The 21,400-nt window shown below is 42.4% G+C and overlaps 1 protein-coding gene across 2 annotated transcripts in view; it reads left to right on the top strand.

The window, feature by feature from the left end:
• The first annotated feature begins 8,593 nt into the window (after positions 1–8,593).
• The window catches only part of CAPN6 (calpain 6), a 247,925-nt gene continuing 235,118 nt past the window's right edge, over positions 8,594–21,400 (top strand). For both annotated transcript variants that reach the window (XM_063937310.1, XM_063937309.1), the window contains exon 1: positions 8,594–8,829. The gene's annotated coding sequence lies outside the window, so the exon portion shown is untranslated. The remainder of the gene's footprint in view (positions 8,830–21,400) is intronic.

The following is a 21,400-nucleotide window of genomic DNA, read 5'->3' as shown; positions in this document are numbered from 1 at the left end:
CCTATGTTAGTTTAGCATTTTTTGGGGTACAGGCTGATTTCCCCATTTTCACCTGCACTTTTCACTGCAAGAATTTTCACGTGAAACCCGTTTGGAATTAAATAGGTCGAAAAACGGAGCATTTTCGCGGCAATTTTCGCCCGATTGGCGCGAAACATTTTCGGCCGAAAAATTGCCGCAAATTTGTGGATAATTGAATACCCTAGTATATTGGGACATAACTCCTCATCAGATCAGGTAAAATCAAAGCTATTCATTTTTTTCCCTTTTATAAAGTTTGTCAACTTTGATGTACTTGCAGTGCAGGGATAGTGTGACCCTTCGCCGCCACCAACCTTGAGCACATGAAGAGAGGAGTATAACTTTGTGTGACACATAAACATTCTTCTATCAACTTTATTCTGCTGAAAAATTCCCATTCCTACCCCAATCATACCACAATGAAAAATGGAGACATTCTTATGCCAGCTCCATAGACTAAGGGGTAAATTTACTAAAGCTTCTAAAAATAAAATGTGGTTATGTTGCCCATAGCAACCAATCAGATTCTGTCTATAATTTTTCTATTGCATCCTAAAAAATGATAGAATCTGATTGTTGCAGAACATGGTAAAAAAGAGGCAAAAATGACATGTGCAGATGTAGCCACCTTCATCTTGACCGATTGTCCGCCTAGACGGACGATTAGTCATGCTAAGGCGATAGCTTAGCTTGCTGAGTTAAATCACAGGCAGGCGCGTTGAGGCGATTCTAGATACTCAGCATGCATTACACATCTCCACCACTGGGTGGCTAATGCTCCTCCAATCCAGTACTTTCGATCGTATAGCGGCGGATTGATCTTCAGCTCGGGCAAATGGTCAGTGACGACTGTAATGTTAATAGATGGTGACCAATGGTCAGACAGTGAGTGTTCTCAATATAAATAAATAGTTTATACAGACACAAACAAACATGTATAAAAACTTGTGTATGCAGACGCAAGATTGTGTATGGAGACGCAACTAATTGTGTAAAAGGAAGTATGTACAGGAGTATGTACAGGAGCGTCAGAAACCCCTAGCTAAAATACACAGGGTCGATAGGGATAAGCGAGGTCTATGCACATAACGATACACCAGACCCCATCACATCACAAAGTGACAAAATGTCCGAGGCACATGAACCCCCGCCTTGTAGCATTATGTGCATAGACCTCGCTTATCCCTATCGCCACTGTGTATTTTAGCTAGGGGACTCCGACGCTCCTTCAGCACTGCCCCGAAGCCTACAAAACCTATGCCGTCACTCGCTCCATAGCTGAGTGCTGACACAAAGCGGATGTTCGTGTGCCTTGGACATTTTGTCACTTTGTGATGCAATGGGGTCTGGGGTTTCGTTAAGTGCATTTACCTCACTTATCCCTATTGACCCTGTGTATTTTAGCTAGGGGATTCCGACGCTCCTTCAGCACTGCCCCGTAGCCTGCAAAACCTATGCCGTCACTCGCTCCATAGCTGAGTGCTGATACAAGGCAGATGTTCATGTGCCTTGGACATTTTGTCACTTTGTGATGCGATGGGGTCTAGTGTATCGTTAAGTGCATAGACCTCGCTTATCCCTATCGACTCTGTGTATTTTAGCTAGGGGATTCTGACGCTCCTTCAGCATTGCCCCGTGACCTACAAAATCTGTGCTGTTACTTGCTCCATAGCCGAGGGCCTCCATGGGGCAAGGAGTCACAGGCGGTAGCCATTTCAATTGAGTCTGCCCTGCTACAGAATTGTATGTGTACTGTATGGTGCATAGAACCTTAACAGTACAACCGCTCCTGCAGCTTTGCCCTGGTTTATGTGAATAACTCCCTCCCTGTCTACTGCATGACCTGTGCAGGCTCCCAGGGGGCAAGGGCGATGGGCTAGTGGGAGGCGGTGGAAAATACCGTGCTTTTGAAATCCAAGTACTGTATGAGTCCGAGTCCCCAGTATGTTCTTCTACTGTACTAATTAGCACGAACAGCTTGTAACATACAGTGGCAAGTTTAATCTTTCTATGTATAATAGAGAGATAAAAGCTCCTCCCTAAGTTCCTAGATGCCAAATCACCGTCCTTAGTATCTCTGTACAGTAGGTTCTACTAGTGTACTAATTAGCACAAACAGCTTTTAACTGGATGCCAAATCACCATACTTAGTATCTCTGTACAGTATGTTCTATTAGGGTACTAATTAACACAAACAACTTGTAACGTACAGCAGCAAGTTTAATCTTTCTGTGTATAATGGAGAGAGATAAAAGCTCCTCAGTAAGTTCCTGGATGCCAAATCACCATTCTTAGTTTCTCTGTACAGTATGTTCTATTAGGGTACTAATTAGCTGTTCATGCTAATTAGTACCCTAATAGAAAATATTATACAGAGATACTAAGGACAGTGATTTGGCAGCCAGGAACTTAGGGAGGAGCTTTTAGCTCCCTATATTACACATAGAAAGATTAAACTTGCCACTGTACGTTACAAGCTGTTCATGCTAATTAGTACACTAGTAGAACATACTGTACAGAAATACTAAGTATAGTGATTTGGCATCCAGGAACTTAGGGAGGAGCTTTTATCTCTCTCCATTGTAATCTTTCTAAGTATAATGGAGAGAGATAAAAGCTCCTCCCTGAGTTCCTGGATGTCAAATCACCGTCCGTAGTATCTCTGTACAGTATGTTCTACTAGTGTACTAATTAGCACGTGCAGCTTGTAACGTACAGTGGCAGGTTTGATCTTTCTATGTATAATGTAAAGATAAAAGCTCCTCCCTAAGTTCCTGGATTCCAAATCACCGTACTTAGTACCTCTGTACAGTATTTTCTATTAGGGTACTAATTAGCACGAACAGCTAATTAGTACCCTAAGAGAACATACTGTACAGAGAAACTAAGTACAGTGATTTGGCATCCAGGAACTTAGGGAGGAGCTTTTATCTCTCTCCATTATACATAGAAAGAATAAACTTGCCGCTGTATGTTACAAGCTGTTCGTGCTAATTAGTACCCTAACAGAACATACTGTACAGAGATATTAAGTACGGAGATTTGGCATCCAGTTAAAAGCTGTTCTTGTTAATTAGTACACTAGTAGAACATACTGAACAGAGATACTAAGGATGGTGATTTGGCATCTAGGAACTTACAGAGGAGCTTTTATCTCTCTCCATTATACATAGAAAGATTAAAACTTGCCACTGTACGTTACAAGCTGTTCGTGCTAATTAGTACACTAGTAGAACATACTGTACAGAGATACTAAGGACGGTGATTTGGCATCTAGGAATTTACAGAGGAGCTTTTATCTCTCTCCATTATACATAGAAAGATTAAACTTGCCACTGTACATTACAAGCTGTTCGTGCTAATTAGTACACTAGTAGAACATAGAGTACAGAGATACTAAGGATGGTAATTTGGCATCCAGGAACTTAGGGAGGAGCTTTTATCTCTCTCCATTATACTTAGAAAGACTACAATGGAGAGAGATTACAGCTCCTCCCTAAATTCGTGGATGCCAAATCACTGTAGTAAGTATCTCTGTACAGTTAGTTCTACTAGTGTACTAATTAGCACGAACAGCTTGTAACGTACAGTGGCAAGTGTCATTTTTCTAAGTATAATGGAGAGAGATAAAAAATCCTCCCTATGTTCCTGGATTTCAAATTACCATGCTTAGCATTTCTGTACAGTATTTCCTATCTAGCCAGAAACCCTGCATCCTGTGCAAGCTAGCCGGACAACTGGAGGGGACCAGACACACGGTTGCTTCCCGTTTGCCTTTCCAGTGTCACATAAACTAGTGGTTGGTCTGCCCCGAAAGCCAAGAGTCTCCTCTTTCGTATGGTACCAGCCCTGAGTCTCTGGGACACCCAGAACCAGAGATATCAGTATGCAAAGAGGACCCATTTTCCCATAGACTATAATGGGCCCGTTAATTCAGACCCACCATGGGTTCCGACGCTTGCCATGAGCCTTGTGGGGGTCGGTACCCTCCAGTAGCTAATTGTCTACCCTTCCATACCAACCTAGCGATCAAGGCTCCCACCTCCCACGCTGAGAGTCCCAGGTTTGAGTCCCAAAGTACCAACCTTTTTTTTATATATATGTTCCCGTGACATTCACTTTATTTTTTTTCTTTGTTATACATTCAATGAAAGGGTGCACACAGGTTTATTTATTTATTATTTATTATTACCAGTTATTTATATAGCGCACACATATTCCGCAGCGCTTTACAGAGAATATTTGGCCATTCACGTCAGTCCCTGCCCCAGTGGAGCTTACAATCTATATTTCCTATCACATGTACACACAGACACTAGGGTCAATTTTTGTTGGAAGCCAATTAACCTACCAGTATATATTTTTGGATTGTGGGAGGAAACCGGAGTACCCGGAGGAAACCCACGCAAGTACGGGGAGAATATACAAACTCCGCACAGTTAGAGACATGGTGGGAATCGAACCCATGACCTCAGTGCTGTGAGGCAGTAATGCTAACCATTACACCATCCGTACTGCCCTGTTTCACATAAATCAAAGTAAATCTGCAGCAGCGATTCATTCTGCTATATACAAATACACAGCGGTAATGCGTATAAATTAGTGTATTCCGACGCAACTAACTGAGCAACACAGTACTTTAGATCGTCGGCATTTGTGTATTGTACCTGACCTGAACTCCCTCCCTGTCCACTGCATGACCTGTGCAGGCTCCCAGGGGGGAAGGGCGATGGGGGTAGGGAGAGGCGGTGGAAAATACCGTGCTTTTGAAATACAAGTATTAGCGTCCGAGTCCCCTAAGGCATAAACCAACACCAATGGGAAGGAAGTGCCAACCTTTTTTTTTAATGTGTTCCAGTAACATTCACTTTATTATTATTTTTTTTCTTTGTTATACATTAAATGGAAGGGTGCACACAGGTTTCACATAAATCAGAGTGGGCGGGGGATTTTCCTACATACAGTAGTATACTGTTGCACATGTCTTGTAACCTGATTGGAACTCCCTCCCTGTCTACTGCATGTACTTTGCAGGCTCCCAGGGGGGAAGGGGAGAGTGGGATGGGGTAGGGCGAGGCAGTGGAAAATACCGTGTTCAAAGAAAAGGCATAATCAAAACCATGGGGAACTTTGCGGTGTATCGTTATGTGCATAGACCTCACTTATCCCTATTACCCCTGTGTATTTTAGCTAGGGGATTCTGACGCTCCTTCAGCATTACCCCATAGCCTGCAAAACCTATGCGGTTGCTCGCTCCATAGCTGAGTGCTGCCACGGGTTCACTACGGCTGGCCGGCGGTCGGGCTCCCGGCGACCAGCATCCCGGCGCCGGGAGCCCGATCGCCAGCTTACCGACAGCGTGGTGAGCGCAAATGAGCCGCTCGCCACGCTACGGGCACGGTGGCGCGCTACGCGCGCCACACTATTTTATTCTCCCTCTATGGGGGTCGTGGACCCCCACGAGGGAAAATAAGTGTCGGTATGCCGGCTGTCGGGCTCCCGGCGCCGATATACTGAGCGCCGGGAGCCCGACCGCCGGCATACAGAAGACCACCCGCTGCCACAAGGCAGGGGTTCACGTGCCTCGGACATTTTGTCACTTTGCGATGCAATGGGGTCCGGTGTATCGTTATGTGCATAGACCTCGCTTATCCCTATCGCCCCTGTTTATTTTAGCTAGGGTATTCTGATGCTCCTTCAGCATTGCCCCGTAGCCTGCAAAATCTGTGCTGTTACTTGCTCCATAACCGAGTGCCTCCATGGAGCGACAGTAGGAGTCACAGGCGGTAGCCATTTCAATTGAGTCTGCCCTGCTATAGAATTGTACGTGTACCATACGGTGCATAGAACCTTGACAGTAGAAACTCTCCTGCAGCTTTGCCCTGCTTTATGTAAAACTTGTGTTTTGTCAGTTTGCTATGCGATCGAGCCTGGTGTAACGTAATGTGCATAGACCTCGCTTATCTCTATCGCCCCTGTGTATTTTGGCTAGGGGATTGTGACGCTCCTTCAGCATTGCCCCGTAGCCTGCAAAACTTATGCCATCTCTTACTCCATATCCGAGCACTGCCTGCCATGTGGTAGGGGTTCAGGGGCGGCGGCTATTCTGCCAGTGTGCTATGCGATCGAGTCCGGTGTACCGTAATATGCATAGACCTCGCTTATTCCTATCGCCCCTGTGTATTTTAGCTAGGGGATTGTGACGCTCCTTCAGCATTGCCCCATAGCCTGCAAAATCTGGACTGTTACTTGCTCCGTAGCCTAGGGCCTCCGTGGGGCAAGGAGTCATAGCTGGTAGCCATTTCTATTGAGTCTGCCCTGCTACAGAATTGTATGTGTACTGTACGGTGCATAGAACCTTAACAGTAGAACCGCTCCTGCAGCTTTGCCCTGGTTTATGTGAATAAAAAAAATAATAAAGTGTCTGGAAAAAACTTTCATGCATTCATACTTTAGGAATCGAACCCGCGACTCTCAGTATAGGAAGCGGAACACTTCACCACTTCGCCGCAGACAGATGAATAAATCCATTGGTTTTGATTATGCTGTAATGGCTACGGGATTAGGACGCTAACATACTGTACAAAATTCCTAATCTCAAGAGGCAATAGTGAACTTCTAACGCGTCCATTTGCGACAGTGTACACTACTGGTTTTATGTTGTTTTGTCTGCGGGACTTTGTACGCTCACATATTCATAAAGTACTGTAGATGGATCATATATTGTATGCTGTACTATTTGCGTCTGTACCGTATATACTGTATTAAATAATGCAGCGTAATGAGTATTTACTGTATGCAGCGTAATGAGACGCCTTAGTAAAGTAGTCCTTATTATATATTTCAGTATTGTATTTTACGGGTGGATGATCGCAGGTATTACACGTAAATGTAACGCCAAAAGCTCTGTCTGCCTCCGTGCGATTAGGTACGCCTCTCTGTGACTAGGCGCACCTCCCTACGCCCCGGTATGCTGCGTATGCTCGATCGGGACAAACGCCTCATCCAGTCAAGATAAAGGTGGCTACATCTGTACAGTACATGGACTTTTTTGGGAGCTCAAAGTTTTTTTTGTTTAATTTTAAGGTTAGAAATAATAAAACAAATTTTAATTTGTTGTAAATGTGCAGTAATTGTGTACTTGTAATTGATTTTCAACAATGACAAATACAACTCGCCCACAAAACAGCTCTATTTATGTACGACATTGTAGAGTTGTTTTGTGCGAGATTTTCAAACTCAGACTCCTTTACATCGGCCGAGTTGTATGTTTAACATGGGATAAACATCTGGATGTGACGTTTTTACCCAGTGCTCTTGTTCAGAGTAAACATCCAACTTTTAATAAATTCGGATGCTATTACATTGGCCAAGTTTGTTGACCAACCTTCAATCTCACCATAACGGCACAACTGGATTCGCAATATGGAGCCACGTCTTGCAAGCCTACTTGCTGATTGGGGGTTCATTAGCCTCCGTGTATTTGTTGCTGCCAGTACAGATCCAGGTTGGCAGGTTTGAATCCACAAATGAGGAAAAAACGTATACAGCGCTCTTTGACACAGTATGATCTATGTAAATATATACTTTTAATAATATTGTTAAAATAGTTTGAACAAAATAAAAACATTCAATCTAAAATAATATTTTTGTATTCTATGTCTCACTTTTTGAGTATAGGTGGACTTTGAGACCTAATTGGTACTAACATCAACCAATATGCAGAGCACCAATTGGTACGTTTAAAACCAGCATGAATACAGTCAAATATACGGACCAGATGTGTGATAATTTATCCAATTAGATGTGGTTTACCCAGTCTGTGTTCCGTTTGGAAAGGTTCCCATAGGTGCAAGTTCGTATAGCAACGATGACAATTTTTTGGGGTCCTGGTTCACAGTTCACTAGAGGTTCCGTGTTCCGATGAGTGGATTCTCCTGTATGCGTAGTGGGCAATGGCAAGCAAATATGGAATCCTGGTTCACGGAAACCAAAGGATGCAAGGTCCTGACTGTAGATGGTGATGCAATGGTGGTGCTGGTCAGCAAATGTCCACACAGGTCTCAGCCTATCCACAAATACAACTTGAACCGTGACTAAATATTGCTATGCGTTAATGCAAGAGATGCTTTTACCGCTCTAGACTATACTTTCCTCTTACCAGAGCCACTTCCCAACAAGAGGTTTTTCATAAAAGCCACTGCATATCACTGCAATATACACTGATAACGATAAGCAACAACACTTTTGAAGGTTACATTTAATATATGAAGGGTCTTCAATAGACCCCATAGAGCACGAACTGAACAAACATATAAATGTAAACTTCTGATGTGAAGGTAGACAGTAGACAGCAACACAAATACAGACAATGCATTACAGTAGCTGCACACATTACGTAAATCAGTAAAATGTAACACAGTTTAGTGTTCTGTTTACTTGGCTAAGGTTTTCCAGCAAAGGTCAGTTGGAATTTACTCTCCTATGACAAGAACAACCCCCCTTCCCTTCCCATAATAGATGTTGTACTAAGCATGGCTCCAGAATGCACCTCCCCAAGTTCCCTCCAACACATAAATTAGTCTCAGAATCCCAGCTCTCCTCAATGACTCACTGTCCGCTATAATACAAACAGGAGCACGCTTTTAAAACATTGAGCAAGATACAAAACACCCCTCTAATAAATGTCACCTTGGTACGGTCAGCAGTTTTGTAGTTTTGGCAGCTGGAACATATTTAATTATATTGATTTTTGGGATTGCTTTTCATCCAGTTGTCACAGCGCATAGGAAGCAGCAGAGCTGAGAGGTAAGGCAGATCTTGTACATTTACAGTGACAGGGTTATTTATGTGATAGATAGATAGATAGATAGATAGATAGATAGATAGATAGATAGATAGATAGATAGATAGATAGATAGATAGATAGATAGAGTCTGCGAGTTGCAGACACATGCATGATTCTGGCAAGTTTGCCCGTATTTTAAATGTGACAATGATTTAAAACAGGTTCGATTTTGCCTTTTAAATTTCAGTATTATTGCTTTAAAAGTATGGCCAACCTCGCCAGAATCACGCGTGTGCCTGCAACTCACAGTCTACTGAATAGGGGCCATAGGGGATAGATCATATCTTGGGGAGAGATAAAGTGAAATAAAGTACCAATTAGCTTCTAAATGCCATTTTACAGACAGGGTTCTATTGACTAAGCCTTGGGTGGAGATAAAGAGGACGGAGATAAAGTACCGGCCAACCAGCTCCTAACTCTCACTTTTCAAACACAGGCTGTAACATAGCAGTTTGGAGCTGATTGACTGGTACTTTATCTCTCTCCACAGCTTAGTAAATATACCCCTGTCTTTGAAATATGGTAATTGGTTGGTAACTATCGTCACTTTATCTTTCTCCGCGGTTTGATACATCTCCCCCATACAGTAGTCGTTAGATGACCGTGATAGTTTGGGAATACTGTACTTCATTGATTGTTTGTCGTTTTTTTGTTTTTTAACCTAAAAAGTTAAATACCTTGTTGTGAGAACTGTAAAACCAAAGTGCAATTATATTTATTCTGGATGATGTTATACAGTAATGGTTATTTCCATTCTACAATGCTCCTAGCCTTCCATACACTGTAGATGTCGCTTCTAGTAGCTGTCAAACTTTTGGCAGGCATGAATGAACTTGCTTCAGTAGTGCTAATGGGAATAATTATTTTGTGAGGTTGAATAGTATAATCTTGTTTTACACAACCGTTAAGTGATCAATTTCTATTGAATATGAAAAAATAACATTATATTTACATGTCTCTGTTCACAGTTCCTAGATGCTAGAATGTCACCGTGTTAGTAGACTCATTTCTACATAAGTACATATATGTTTTCTGTTTCATATTAAACGGTTCTAAAACAGTTCAGTGATATGATGTGCAATATATCGAACTGTACGTGGTTGTCAGGGTAAATCTCTTTAACATCAGTTACTCACAGAATGCTACTGTAATTCTGAGTTCACCCAACATCTGGAGAACATACACTAAGCATAATGAGAACACAGTAAAATGCAATGTTGCATCTAGTCTACACAAAATACATTAAAGTACTTCAAGGTGCACACCTACTATCTGATGTCTGGAGATGTCTCTACAAACTAGTAGCGCACCCACAGTAGGCAGGCAGAGAGGATGAAAAATCTCTAGAGGAGAAGCACTACTCAGTTTACTTTCCATTGTGACTTAAAATAGTGTCTGCCAAACTCGGTCCTCAAAACCACCTAGCAGTCCCGGTTTTAAGACTATCCATGCTTCAGCACAGATAACTTAATTGGGTAGTAGTCAAAAGGTCAACATTAATAATGTTGACACCACAATGTTGGCAGTTATGTTGACATTGTTAACATGTTGACAATGTGTCAACATTCTCAGAATGTCAACAGTTCAAATGTTGACATTGTCAGAATGTTGACATTAAGGTTAGGCTTTGGGGGAGGGGGGGGGTCAGAGGTAGGCTGCAGCTGGAGGTTACTTACTGTGAGTCTGTGGTGGTGGTTGGGGGGCTAGGGTTAGGCACTAGCGAGAGGGTTCGGATGCTTACCGGAATGCCAGTCTGTACTGGAAGTGACAGTCACATGACCGACAGGCAGGGCTCTCTGCACCCTAGGTAAATCTTCAGCCTAGCGCCCCCTAACCTGCAAACTCCCCCCACCTCCACCACAACCTGCCGGAGGGGCGATGCAGGTGGCCACTTGGTGGGCTGGGGTGAAGTGCATCATTATACATATACAGAGAAAAGAGACAACACTCAAGGACTTTTAAAGTGATAAAATATATTGTAAACAAGTCACAAAATTTAGTGACTTTGTTTACAATATACTTTCACTTTATAAGTCCTTGAGTGCCGTCTATTCTTTACATACTGTATAATACTGTAGGTATTTAATTAGGGCTGGGTACGGCATTCCGCTGGTCAGAATACCGACAGCAGCATCCCGACCACCATAATACCGACATTTTGAATTAAATGAATTAACCTTACCCTAACTCTCCCTTCCTGCAGCCTAACCCTAACCCTCTCCGTCATACTAACATTCAGGGTGCCAGCTGTCCCTTTAATTATATGTGTGTATACATAAATATATATGCACATACATATATTTGCATGCTCCTTATTGTGTTCCAACCCCCCATCTGTAAGTTCATTACTAACCCGCATACAGACACATCCTTCAGTTTTTTGTTAGATGAATTCAGTGGTGCCCCCCCAGTGACTGGCGCCCCTAGGGAGCCGCCTAAAGCTGCCTAATGGTAGAGCTGGCCTTGCCGACAGGACCTGAAAGGTGTCACTGGACCAGAAGGTAAGTCACTACAGGGCCACAAGGGATGATATGTCGACCTCCTAACATGTCAATAGTTTCTCACTGTCTACATGATGAATATCAACAGGTCAACATCAACAATGACCATGTTGATATTGTTGACATGATGAATGTCAACAATATGACTGTTGATATATCATACCCAACTCGACTTAGGGCCTAATTCAGACCTGATCGCAGCAGCACAATTGTTCTCTAATGGGCAAAACCATGTGCACTGCAGGTGGGGCAGATGTAACATGTGCAGAGAGAGTTCGATTTGGGTGGGTTATTTTGTTTCTGTGCAGGGTAAATACTGGCTGCTTCATTTTTACACTGCAATTTAGATTTCAGTTTGAACACACTCCACCCAAATCTAACTCTCTCTGCACATGTTACATCTGCCCCACCCTGTAGTGCACATGGTTTTGCCCATTAGAGAACAATTTTGCTCCTGAACAATTTAGCAATTTTGCTGTTGCCCCCCCAATTGTCATTAGAAAAGTGAAGAAAAAAGGGGCGTGGGCTCATTAAAAAGAGTGTGGCTTCACTGCAAGGGGCGTAGCTCTGCCCTTCTAAAACCCCACACTTTAGTAGATATACCCCAATGAGTTTAATGTGGTCTACTTTTCTTTACAAAACTAGAGTTTAGTATAAAAGAATAGTTCCAAGTGCGCTGTCAGCAGCAGCTGGTATAGGGATAGTCGAAGTCCCCTAAACAATCTAAAAAGAATATATAAATTATATACTGGCGCTGGCTGTAATAAAATAAATTTAAATTAGTGAACGGCTTGTTAATATTCGAATATTTATTGATTATTAGTGATGAGCGGGTTCGGTTTCTCGGAATCCGAACCCCCCCGAACTTCACCCATTTTACACGGTTCCGAGGCAGACTCGGATCTTCCCGCCTTGCTCGGTTAACCCGAGCACGCCTGAACGTCATCATCCCGCTGTCGGATTCTCGCGAGATTCGTATCCTATATAAGGAGCCGCGCGTCGCCGCCATTTTCACTCGTGCATTGGAGATGATAGGGTGAGGACGTGTGCAGCGTTCTCTCAGTTGTGTTCAGTGTGCTGCAAATATCTGTGCTCAGTGTGCTGCAAATATCTGTGCTCAGTGTGCTTGCAAATATCTGTGCTCAGTGTGCTGAAAATATCTACGTTCTCTGCCTGAAAAACGCTCCATATCTGTGCTGCATTGCAGTATATAGTAGGAGGACAGTGCAGAATTTTGCTGACCAGTGACCACCAGTATTATTTCAGTACGGTACAGTAGTCCACTGCTCTACCTACCTCTGTGTCGTCAAGTATACTATCCATCCATACCTGTGGTGCATTTAAGTTTTGCGCAGTATATATATAGTAGGAGGACAGTGCATAATTTTGCCGACCACCAGTATATAATATATAGCAGTACGGTACAGTAGTCCACTGCTCTACCTACCTCTGTGTCATCAAGTATACTATCCATCCATACCTGTGGTGCATTTAAGTTTTGCGTAGTATATATATATATATAGTAGGAGGACAGTGCAGAATTTTGCTGACCACCAGTATATAATATATAGCAGTACGGTACAGTAGGCCACTGCTCTACCTCTGTGTCGTCAAGTATACTACAAAAGTTCAGTAAAATGACCCAAAAATCTAAATTAAAAACGTCTGATGAGAAGCGTAAACTTGCCAATATGCCATTTACGACACGGAGTGGCAAGGAATGGCTGAGGCCCTGGCCTATGTTCATGGCTAGTGGTTCAGATTCACATGAGAATGGAAGCACTCATCCTCTCGCTAGGAAACTGCAGTGCCACTCCTAGATGGGCCAGGTGTTTGTGTCGGCCACTTGTGTCGCTTAGCTTAGTCACACAGCTACCTCATTGCACCTCTTTTTTTCTTTGCATCATGTGCTGTTTGGGGACTATTTTTTGAAGTGCCATCCTGTCTGACACTGCAGTGCCACTCCTAGATGGGCCAGGTGTTTGTGTCGGCCACTTGGGTCGCTTAGCTTAGCCATCCAGCGACCTTGGTGCACCTCTTTTTTTCTTTGCATCATGTGCTGTTTGGGGACTATTTTTTTAAATCTGCCATCCTGTCTGACACTGCAGTGCCACTCCTAGATGGGCCAGGTGTTTGTGTCGGCCACTTGGGTCGCTTAGCTTAGTCATCCAGCGACCTCGGTGCAAATTTTAGGACTAAAAATAATATTGTGAGGTGTGAGGTGTTCAGAATAGACTGGAAATGAGTGGAAATTATGGTTATTGAGGTTAATAATACTATGGGATCAAAATGACCCCCAAGTTCTATGATTTAAGCTGTTTTTGAGGGGGTTTTGTAAAAAAACACCTGAATCCAAAACACACCCGAATCCGACAAAACATTTTCAGGGAGGTTTTGCCAAAACGCGTCCGAATCCAAAACACGGCCGCGGAACCGAATCCAAAACCAAAACACAAAACCCGTAAAATTTCCGGTGCACATCACTATTTATACAAGAATAAAAATTCAAAAACAAATGTTTTTGCATTTTGTTATTGTATAATCAATAATTGAATATTAACAAACCGTTCACATATTTAAATAATATTTTTTCACAGCCAGCGCTGGTATATAATTTATATATTCTTTTTTTTTTTTTAACTATTACATACAATCAACAAATACTTTATTTACATTGTAACTTCCCAAAAAAGTTAATAATTTAGTAGAAAATACAATAACCAATATAAAGTACTTACAATAAAATGCATTAGTAATTCATTAAGAGTAATGGGCTAATGCTGAGTCAGACGCAATTTGAGCCCAATGAAAAATGTAAGATGTTCAGAAAGAAAAGTATTTTCCTACCTACAGTATGGGGGTCATTCCGAGTTGTTCGCTCGCAAGCTGCTTTTAGCAGCTTTACACACGCTAAGCCGCCGCCTACTGGGAGTGAATCTTAGCATAGTAAAATTGCGAACGAAAGATTCTCAAAATTGCGATTACACACCTCTTAGCAGTTTCTGAGTAACTTCAACCTTACTCGGCATCTGCGATCAGTTCAGTGCTTGTCGTTCCTGGTTTGACGTCATAAACACACCCAGCGTTCGCCCAGACACTCCTCCGTTTCTCCTGCCACTCCCGCGTTTTTCCCAGAAACGGTAGCGTTTTTTCCCACACGCCCATAAAACGGCCAGTTTCCGCCCAGAAACACCCACTTCCTGTCAATCACACTCCGATCGCCTGAACGAAGAAAAAGCCGTGAGTAAAATACCTAACTGTATAGCAAATTTACTTGGCGCAGTCGCAGTGCGAACATTGCGCATGCGCACTAAGCGGAAAATCGCTGCGATGCGAAAAAATTTACCGAGCGAACAACTCGGAATGACCCCCTATGTGTAGTTGAGTGTAAATGGCCGGCTCAGCATGCCTGCCTAAATGCGATGGATTCCAGCAGGTGGCGTGGCTTCACGTATCACTTGTGTGTTTAAATAATTTCAAATCTGTATTTGTTTGCATAATAATGTACTTACCCAAATCAGTTGAGCCTGTACGGAATAAAAGCCATCCTCTTGCAATTAGAGCAACTTCCAACTATTCATAGCTTTTGACTCTCAGAACCTCTTTCTCCAATTAATTACCTTTTTTGTATCTTTACTCTCCAGAATACTGTAGTTCTTGATATCACAAACCACAGTTGAGAATAGGCATGAGCGGTTTGGATTGTATGGAATCTGAACCACTCCGAACACTGGGCTCCAAGTGCACCCCAGCCACAGGCTTGTGTGTCTCCGCCAGACTCAGATTCCAGTGCGAGGCCGAACGTCATTGCCCCGGCGTCAGATTCTCACGGGACTTGGATTCTTTAAAAGGCACCGTGGCCGGGACTTGGTACCATTTTCGGCCGGAGAACGCACGCTGATATGTGCTGTGCAAAACTCTGCTGGAGTTCACTTTAGTTTGGAGTTGGACATACTACTGAAAGTGGACTTAATCTCTCCACATTGGCTATAGTATCTAATAGTAGCTACTATTTTATACATTTCTCAAAGAAACTTGTATAGGGAATGGGATATATCCCACAATTAGTGATTATTACTCATTTGATATTTCACCATTAGCAAACCATTGTGGTTACTATTTAATTATTTGATGTCTGTGGTTTCCCCATAATTATTAGGATTTTATTAAACTTGTTATTTCGCTGTTAGCAAGCTGGAGTCTCACATGGGGCTGTGCTGAATAGCCACTGTGTATAGGGGGCACAGTACTGTTTGCTGCGTTATACACTGTATATACTATTTAACGGACTCACAAGGAGCTGTGCTCTATAGTCACAGTGTATAGGGACGCACTGCTGTATGCTGTGCTATACTCTGCTGTAAATTGTACTGTTTGGTGCGCTGTGTTCACGTGTGTCTATAAGCCCTGTGATTCCACGCAGTGATCTGCGAAATGCAAGTAAAAATAATAATAATAATAATAATAATAATAATAATAAAAAACAAAAATCTAGTTAAGTTCTATTGTTTATTTTTTTTGTACTGTTTGCAGTGCACCTCACTCATGCCAGGCAGCTCCCGCTAGGTAGCACATTGAGTCAAGATGTATGAGGGCACATCTGTAAATGTGTTCCAAAATTTTGCACATTTTTTTTTCTACATTTTCCCTTTGTTTTTGATGTGCAGGCATTCCAGGATGTTCATCTTCTCACGATTGTCACTAAATCTTTTGTGCCACTTAAACACATGTGCACTTGGCATACAATCTGCCTGTAAGCAACTGTTAGCATATGGAAAGATTTAGTGGGCATTTTGTCCAATTTAGTTACAAAATGCAAGTTAAAATGTTGCTCTTCTTTTGAACTAATCATTTTTATGATGTATAGGAAAAACACAACTTCTTCTAACACTGTGTGATAGCCAACTATCTGCGAAAGTGGTGAAACATCTATTAAAGCACTTTATTAATACAAAATTGTTAAATTTTATTAGTAAACCATAGTTTGTGGTTTTTTAATGTCTTTTTTTTTCAGTGGTCAATGGGGGTCATTCCAAGTTGATCGCTCGCTGCCGATTTTTACAGCGCAGCGATCAGGTGAAAAAACGGCATTTATGCGCATGCGTATGGCCCGCAATGCGCACGCGCGACGTACGGGTACAAAGCTCTTTGTGGTTGTGCTCAGGTTCTAGCAAAGTTTTCCTTCGCACTGGGCGGCTGCAAGAAGATTGACAGTTGGGTGTCAACTGACATGTGTTCGCACTTCTGCTAAGCTAAAATACACTCCCCAGTGGGCGGCGGCATAGCGTTTACACGGCTGATAAAAACTGCTAGCAAGCGATCAACTTGGAATGACCCCCAATAATATAACAAGTCATGTATGCTTCATATAAGCAAAGAGGGGTGGGATATTAAGGTGGTGGAAGCTAGGTGAGTAGCTTTCCATGGTGCTAGCAACACTCCACAGCACATTACCTGGACTGTGAGTAGCTATATTTCGCCTTTTTACACCCTGTTGGAAGGGAAAATGCCACAAGACTTTGTCATTGTATTTCTGTATTTTTTATATTTTTGCATACTATTTTGTACTTTTAATCTTGTTTCTGGATGGAATAAATTGTTTTTATGGACATTACTTTTACCACTTGGTCCTTTTGGATTATTTGTTTATTTACCGCAGTGTATGCGGAATTATCTTAAAAACATTTCGGTAGAAGTTAATCTCCTAGTCACTAGGTAAACTGGTAAAATTATCAAGATATTTCGGGGGATCTACCGCAGTACGCCTGGGACAACAAAGAAACCTTGATAGGAGTCGATCCCTCAGTTCCAGTCTGAGTTGTGGTACGCCCTAATTTTGTGGACCATATATTAAAGATACCGTTATAGGAGTGTTCAAAACACGATCTGTGTGAGTCTTGGGTATGCCTGTCTATAACAGTTGGGTGTAACCTTATATCTATTGAAATAAAGTCGCTTGAAGCTTCTACAGCGTTTAAAGATACCTTTATGTGCACGTTTTCACCTTTTGTGTGAGTGGGGTATGCTAGCTTCAATCAGTTCACTATCAGTCACAAAGTGTCCTCTTTATATATGTATAATTTATAAACAATACTACACATTGTATCTTTTTCCCACATATGCGAGAAATTAAATTTTCAGATATCATTGGAAGACACTGAACCCTTCTCATCGAATCAATTAAACTATAGACCATCCACGACTCCGATCAGGAACATATTGTATAAAAATGATCAATGTTATATCTATTACATTGTTAAGCGCCCTGGACACAGTTTGGTGTAAATTTTTGTATTTACAACACAGCACAGGCCACACCCTCATATCACTGGCCACACCCTCATATTAGTAACCACACACCCACCATGCTGGTCACACCTCCTGCAGCCGTACACAATAGGCCCTTCATACATTTCAGCTCCAGGCCCATGAGGACCTTAATTTGGGTCTGTGTATATAATTATATACTGTAGATTTGCTCACATTTCACATATGTGCCTGCAGAGGGCAGTATGGAGGGAAGAGGCAGTCTAACATAAACAGAGTAGCAGAGAACAGTAGCAGAGAACAGCAAGAAGAATCAACGGTAGAACTGTGAGATTACAATTTTTTATCTGTAATCAATTTGCATTGTGTTCCTTCTACACACATTACAAACTCTATTTTGTTTTATATAAATGAAACTAAGCATGCAATTAATGTGGATGACCTAAAGGAAAATTGACTCTTTTCAAGAGAAAAAAAAAAATCGTACAACACAATTGTTTTCTTTCAATTTGAAATTTGTACATTGCACGGAAAACCTCTATACCATATATATCACAAACTATAATGAGCATCACAGTTCCTTTACTGTCCTTATATTGTACAGTAGTAGGGTACACAAGGGTGTAGCTACCATAGGTGCAGGGAGTGCAGCTGCTATGGGGCCAAGGGGATCAGTACGTAATCCCGCTGGACGGGATCCCGGCGGTCGAAATACCAACGCCGGAATCCCAACCACACAATCCCGACAGGGGTGGCGAGCGGAACGCAGCCCCTTGCGGGCTCGCTTCGCTCGCCACGCTCGGCACACTATTATATTCTCCCTCTATGGGTGTCGTGGACACCCACGGAGGGAGTTTATGTCGGGATTGTGGCGGTCGGGATTCCGGCGTCGGTATTTCGACCGCCAGGATCCTGTCCAGCGGGATGTTGACTGCATCCCGAGCCCAGAGCTGAGAGGGAATGCTCCTATTTATTGAATCTTCAACTTATATTACAATATTTACAATATAATACAATAAATAAATAAATAAATGAATAAATAAATAAATAATACATCACATCATGAAACATGATATAACATAAATTAAATGCAGTCCGCAATATACCAAGAAAAATCATCAAAGTAAAGAAATATGTACAAGAAACAAAACTCCATATTATTATCCCACTATTTACACATTTTGTAAAGGAAAACTGAGCAAAGCTTTTTAGACCTATGCAAAACCTGCTTCATCAAATAACCATATCACAAAAATCTACGGGCTGTGGAAGGATAGAAAAAGTTCCAGCTCGACTTTGAAAAAGGATTTCGGCCACCCAATCAATGGGATTTCAGGTGGCCCTACCAATTGAACCACTTGACAGCATCCACCCTTTTCCTGTCTAGAACCATCATCCTCTCCATCTCGTGCAGAATAAAATCCACCACCACTTCACAAGGAAGGATTTTATTGTTTAGGGAAACCTGACACCGTGCCATCCATGTGTGATATCTAACTATTAAACTGTCTAAATAAATTGTGGTCAAAATAAATACACCATACAGTATCTTTTGAATGCTCCATAAGCCCACTCTGGGTAACTAAGCCCCGAAAGGCACGGGATACCCAAAGCTCCTGAAACTCTCTTGCAAACTGTTACATTAAAATGGCACTTGATCAAGAAATGGTCCATCGTCTCCACCTCCCCTAGACATTCCTCCCGTGGACAACCACGATCATTGTCATTTCTCCACATCATGTTTCCCTTCACGTAAAGCTTCCCATGGAAAGAAAGCCAAGCAATGTCTCTAAACTTCAACGGTATCCTCTCTGAATTTATGAGAGCCAATCCAGCAAAAGCGACATCACTTGGGATATCCCTTAGTGACAGCGGAACATGAAAGTGGGTTCACAAAATCCTCTCCCCCAACTCCTTTCTAGAAAGGCTTTTAACTTCCCCCGCTTCCAGACCCCAACGCTTTGTCACGTTCAAGCTCTGGACAACGTAGATCGGAAGATACCCATTCCGAATTTGAGAATTCTTCACTTGGCCACCACCTAACCAAAGTTTGAGAAAGGGGGACACCCAGACCTCAAATCCACTTACCCACCGTGGAGGAGTTTCTAACAATAAACTCCCAAAATTAAGTTTTAAAAAAGCTGTAACAAAAAAAGACAACAGGGTTGATCATGCCAGCCCCTCCGTCTTTCCTCGACTTGTAAGTAATACCTCTCTTGATTAGATTCATCCTGTTTCCCCAAAATAAAAGGAAAAATAAGGAGTTCAACCTGATCCATAAAGATTGAGGCAAAACGCACACATAGCGGACATATAAAAATAATGGGATCAGGTAAGTTTTGCACAAGTCCACCCTTTCCCTGAAAGAGAATTTACATCTCTTCCAGCACTCCACTTTCTTGGCAGCATTTTCCAGACACCTCACCCAATTTAGAGTGGCATAATCGCCATAGTATAAACAAATACTGTACCTAGAATCTTTATGTGAGGACTGGCCCAGGGGAAGCTGTCCGGTAGGGGAAATTCTTCCCCTTCCTCCTCCATCCAGAAAGCTTCACATTTCTCTTGGTTTACCCTAGTGCACGAGGCTACAGAGTAGTCACAGATGAGCTCTTCCACATCACGTGCCTCTGCCACTGATGACGGAACCACTGATGACTGCTTAAGCCACCACCTTAAAAGGGAAGTACGGGCACCAACTGCACCCCTCCTAACGTACCGTTCTCTACCCTCCTTATGAAGGGGTCAATTACAAATACATACAGGAGGGGGCTCAGGGGACAACCTTGACGGACTCCAAAGCTCAACTCAAAAGCAGGGACCATCCAACCATTAACAAGTGGGAAGCTTTCGGCCTGACTGTATATTGTTCTGAGCCAATTCACCACCCTGACTGGAAAACCATACCTTTCAAGTAGGGCCCATAGGTACTCATGGTTTACTCGGTCAAAAGCCTTAGACTGATCTAAAGGCAGCAAGTGTTTTCCCCATTTCTCAGCATGGCACCGCTCTATGGCCTCCCGGACACCAAGGACAGCACTAAATGTGCTTCGGCCCCTTCACTGTACAGTGCTGAAAGTGGGAAAGCAGTTGTTCTGAAAATTCTGACAACCTGTTGAAAAGCACTTTTGCCAAAATCTTTCTATCTGTATTGAGAAGGGCAATGGGGCTCCAGTTCTCAATCCCTCTCCAAAATCAAAGAATCCAGCCGGTTATACTGATATTCCTTCATCTGAGCCTTCACTCAGGCTATTTCCTCACTATCTCCACACTCAGAAATCAAGAAATCTAATTTCCTTCACAAACTTTAGTAGATATTTTGATTTATCAAGTTCTTTTTTGCTACTAACCTCTTGAAGAATCTCAGAATTCTCTTTTTAATTTCTTGCCACCACTCAGATCTACCCCATCCAGCCTCCAAAAGTGTTTCCTGGAATTGAAAGAAGACTCTAAAGGATTGTCTAATCTTTTCCCCCTTTAGGAGCTCAGAATTCAGTTGCCATAGGCCCTGCCCCTTCTGAGTAACTTCTGAGGCATTCAAAATGACAGAGAGAAAAACGCGATTAGAGAGCTCTACTGGCTTTACCTCTGGAGGCAAAGTTTTTTAGGTCTCTTTAACAAAAAAACTATCTATCCTACATCTATGATTTACCATTACCACTAAAGAAAGTGTAACCTGTGAGGTCTGGAGGATGGCGAATGTCATAGCCCAGGGCTGTCTTTGAAACTCCCCTGTCTTTTGGCCTAATAACGGTGTTAAAAT

This window comes from Pseudophryne corroboree, chromosome 8 (genome assembly GCF_028390025.1).
Source record: "Pseudophryne corroboree isolate aPseCor3 chromosome 8, aPseCor3.hap2, whole genome shotgun sequence".
Taxonomy (NCBI): domain Eukaryota; kingdom Metazoa; phylum Chordata; class Amphibia; order Anura; family Myobatrachidae; genus Pseudophryne; species Pseudophryne corroboree.
The sequence above is the reverse complement of the archived record's forward strand: the minus strand, read 5'-3'. Positions and strand labels throughout refer to the sequence as shown.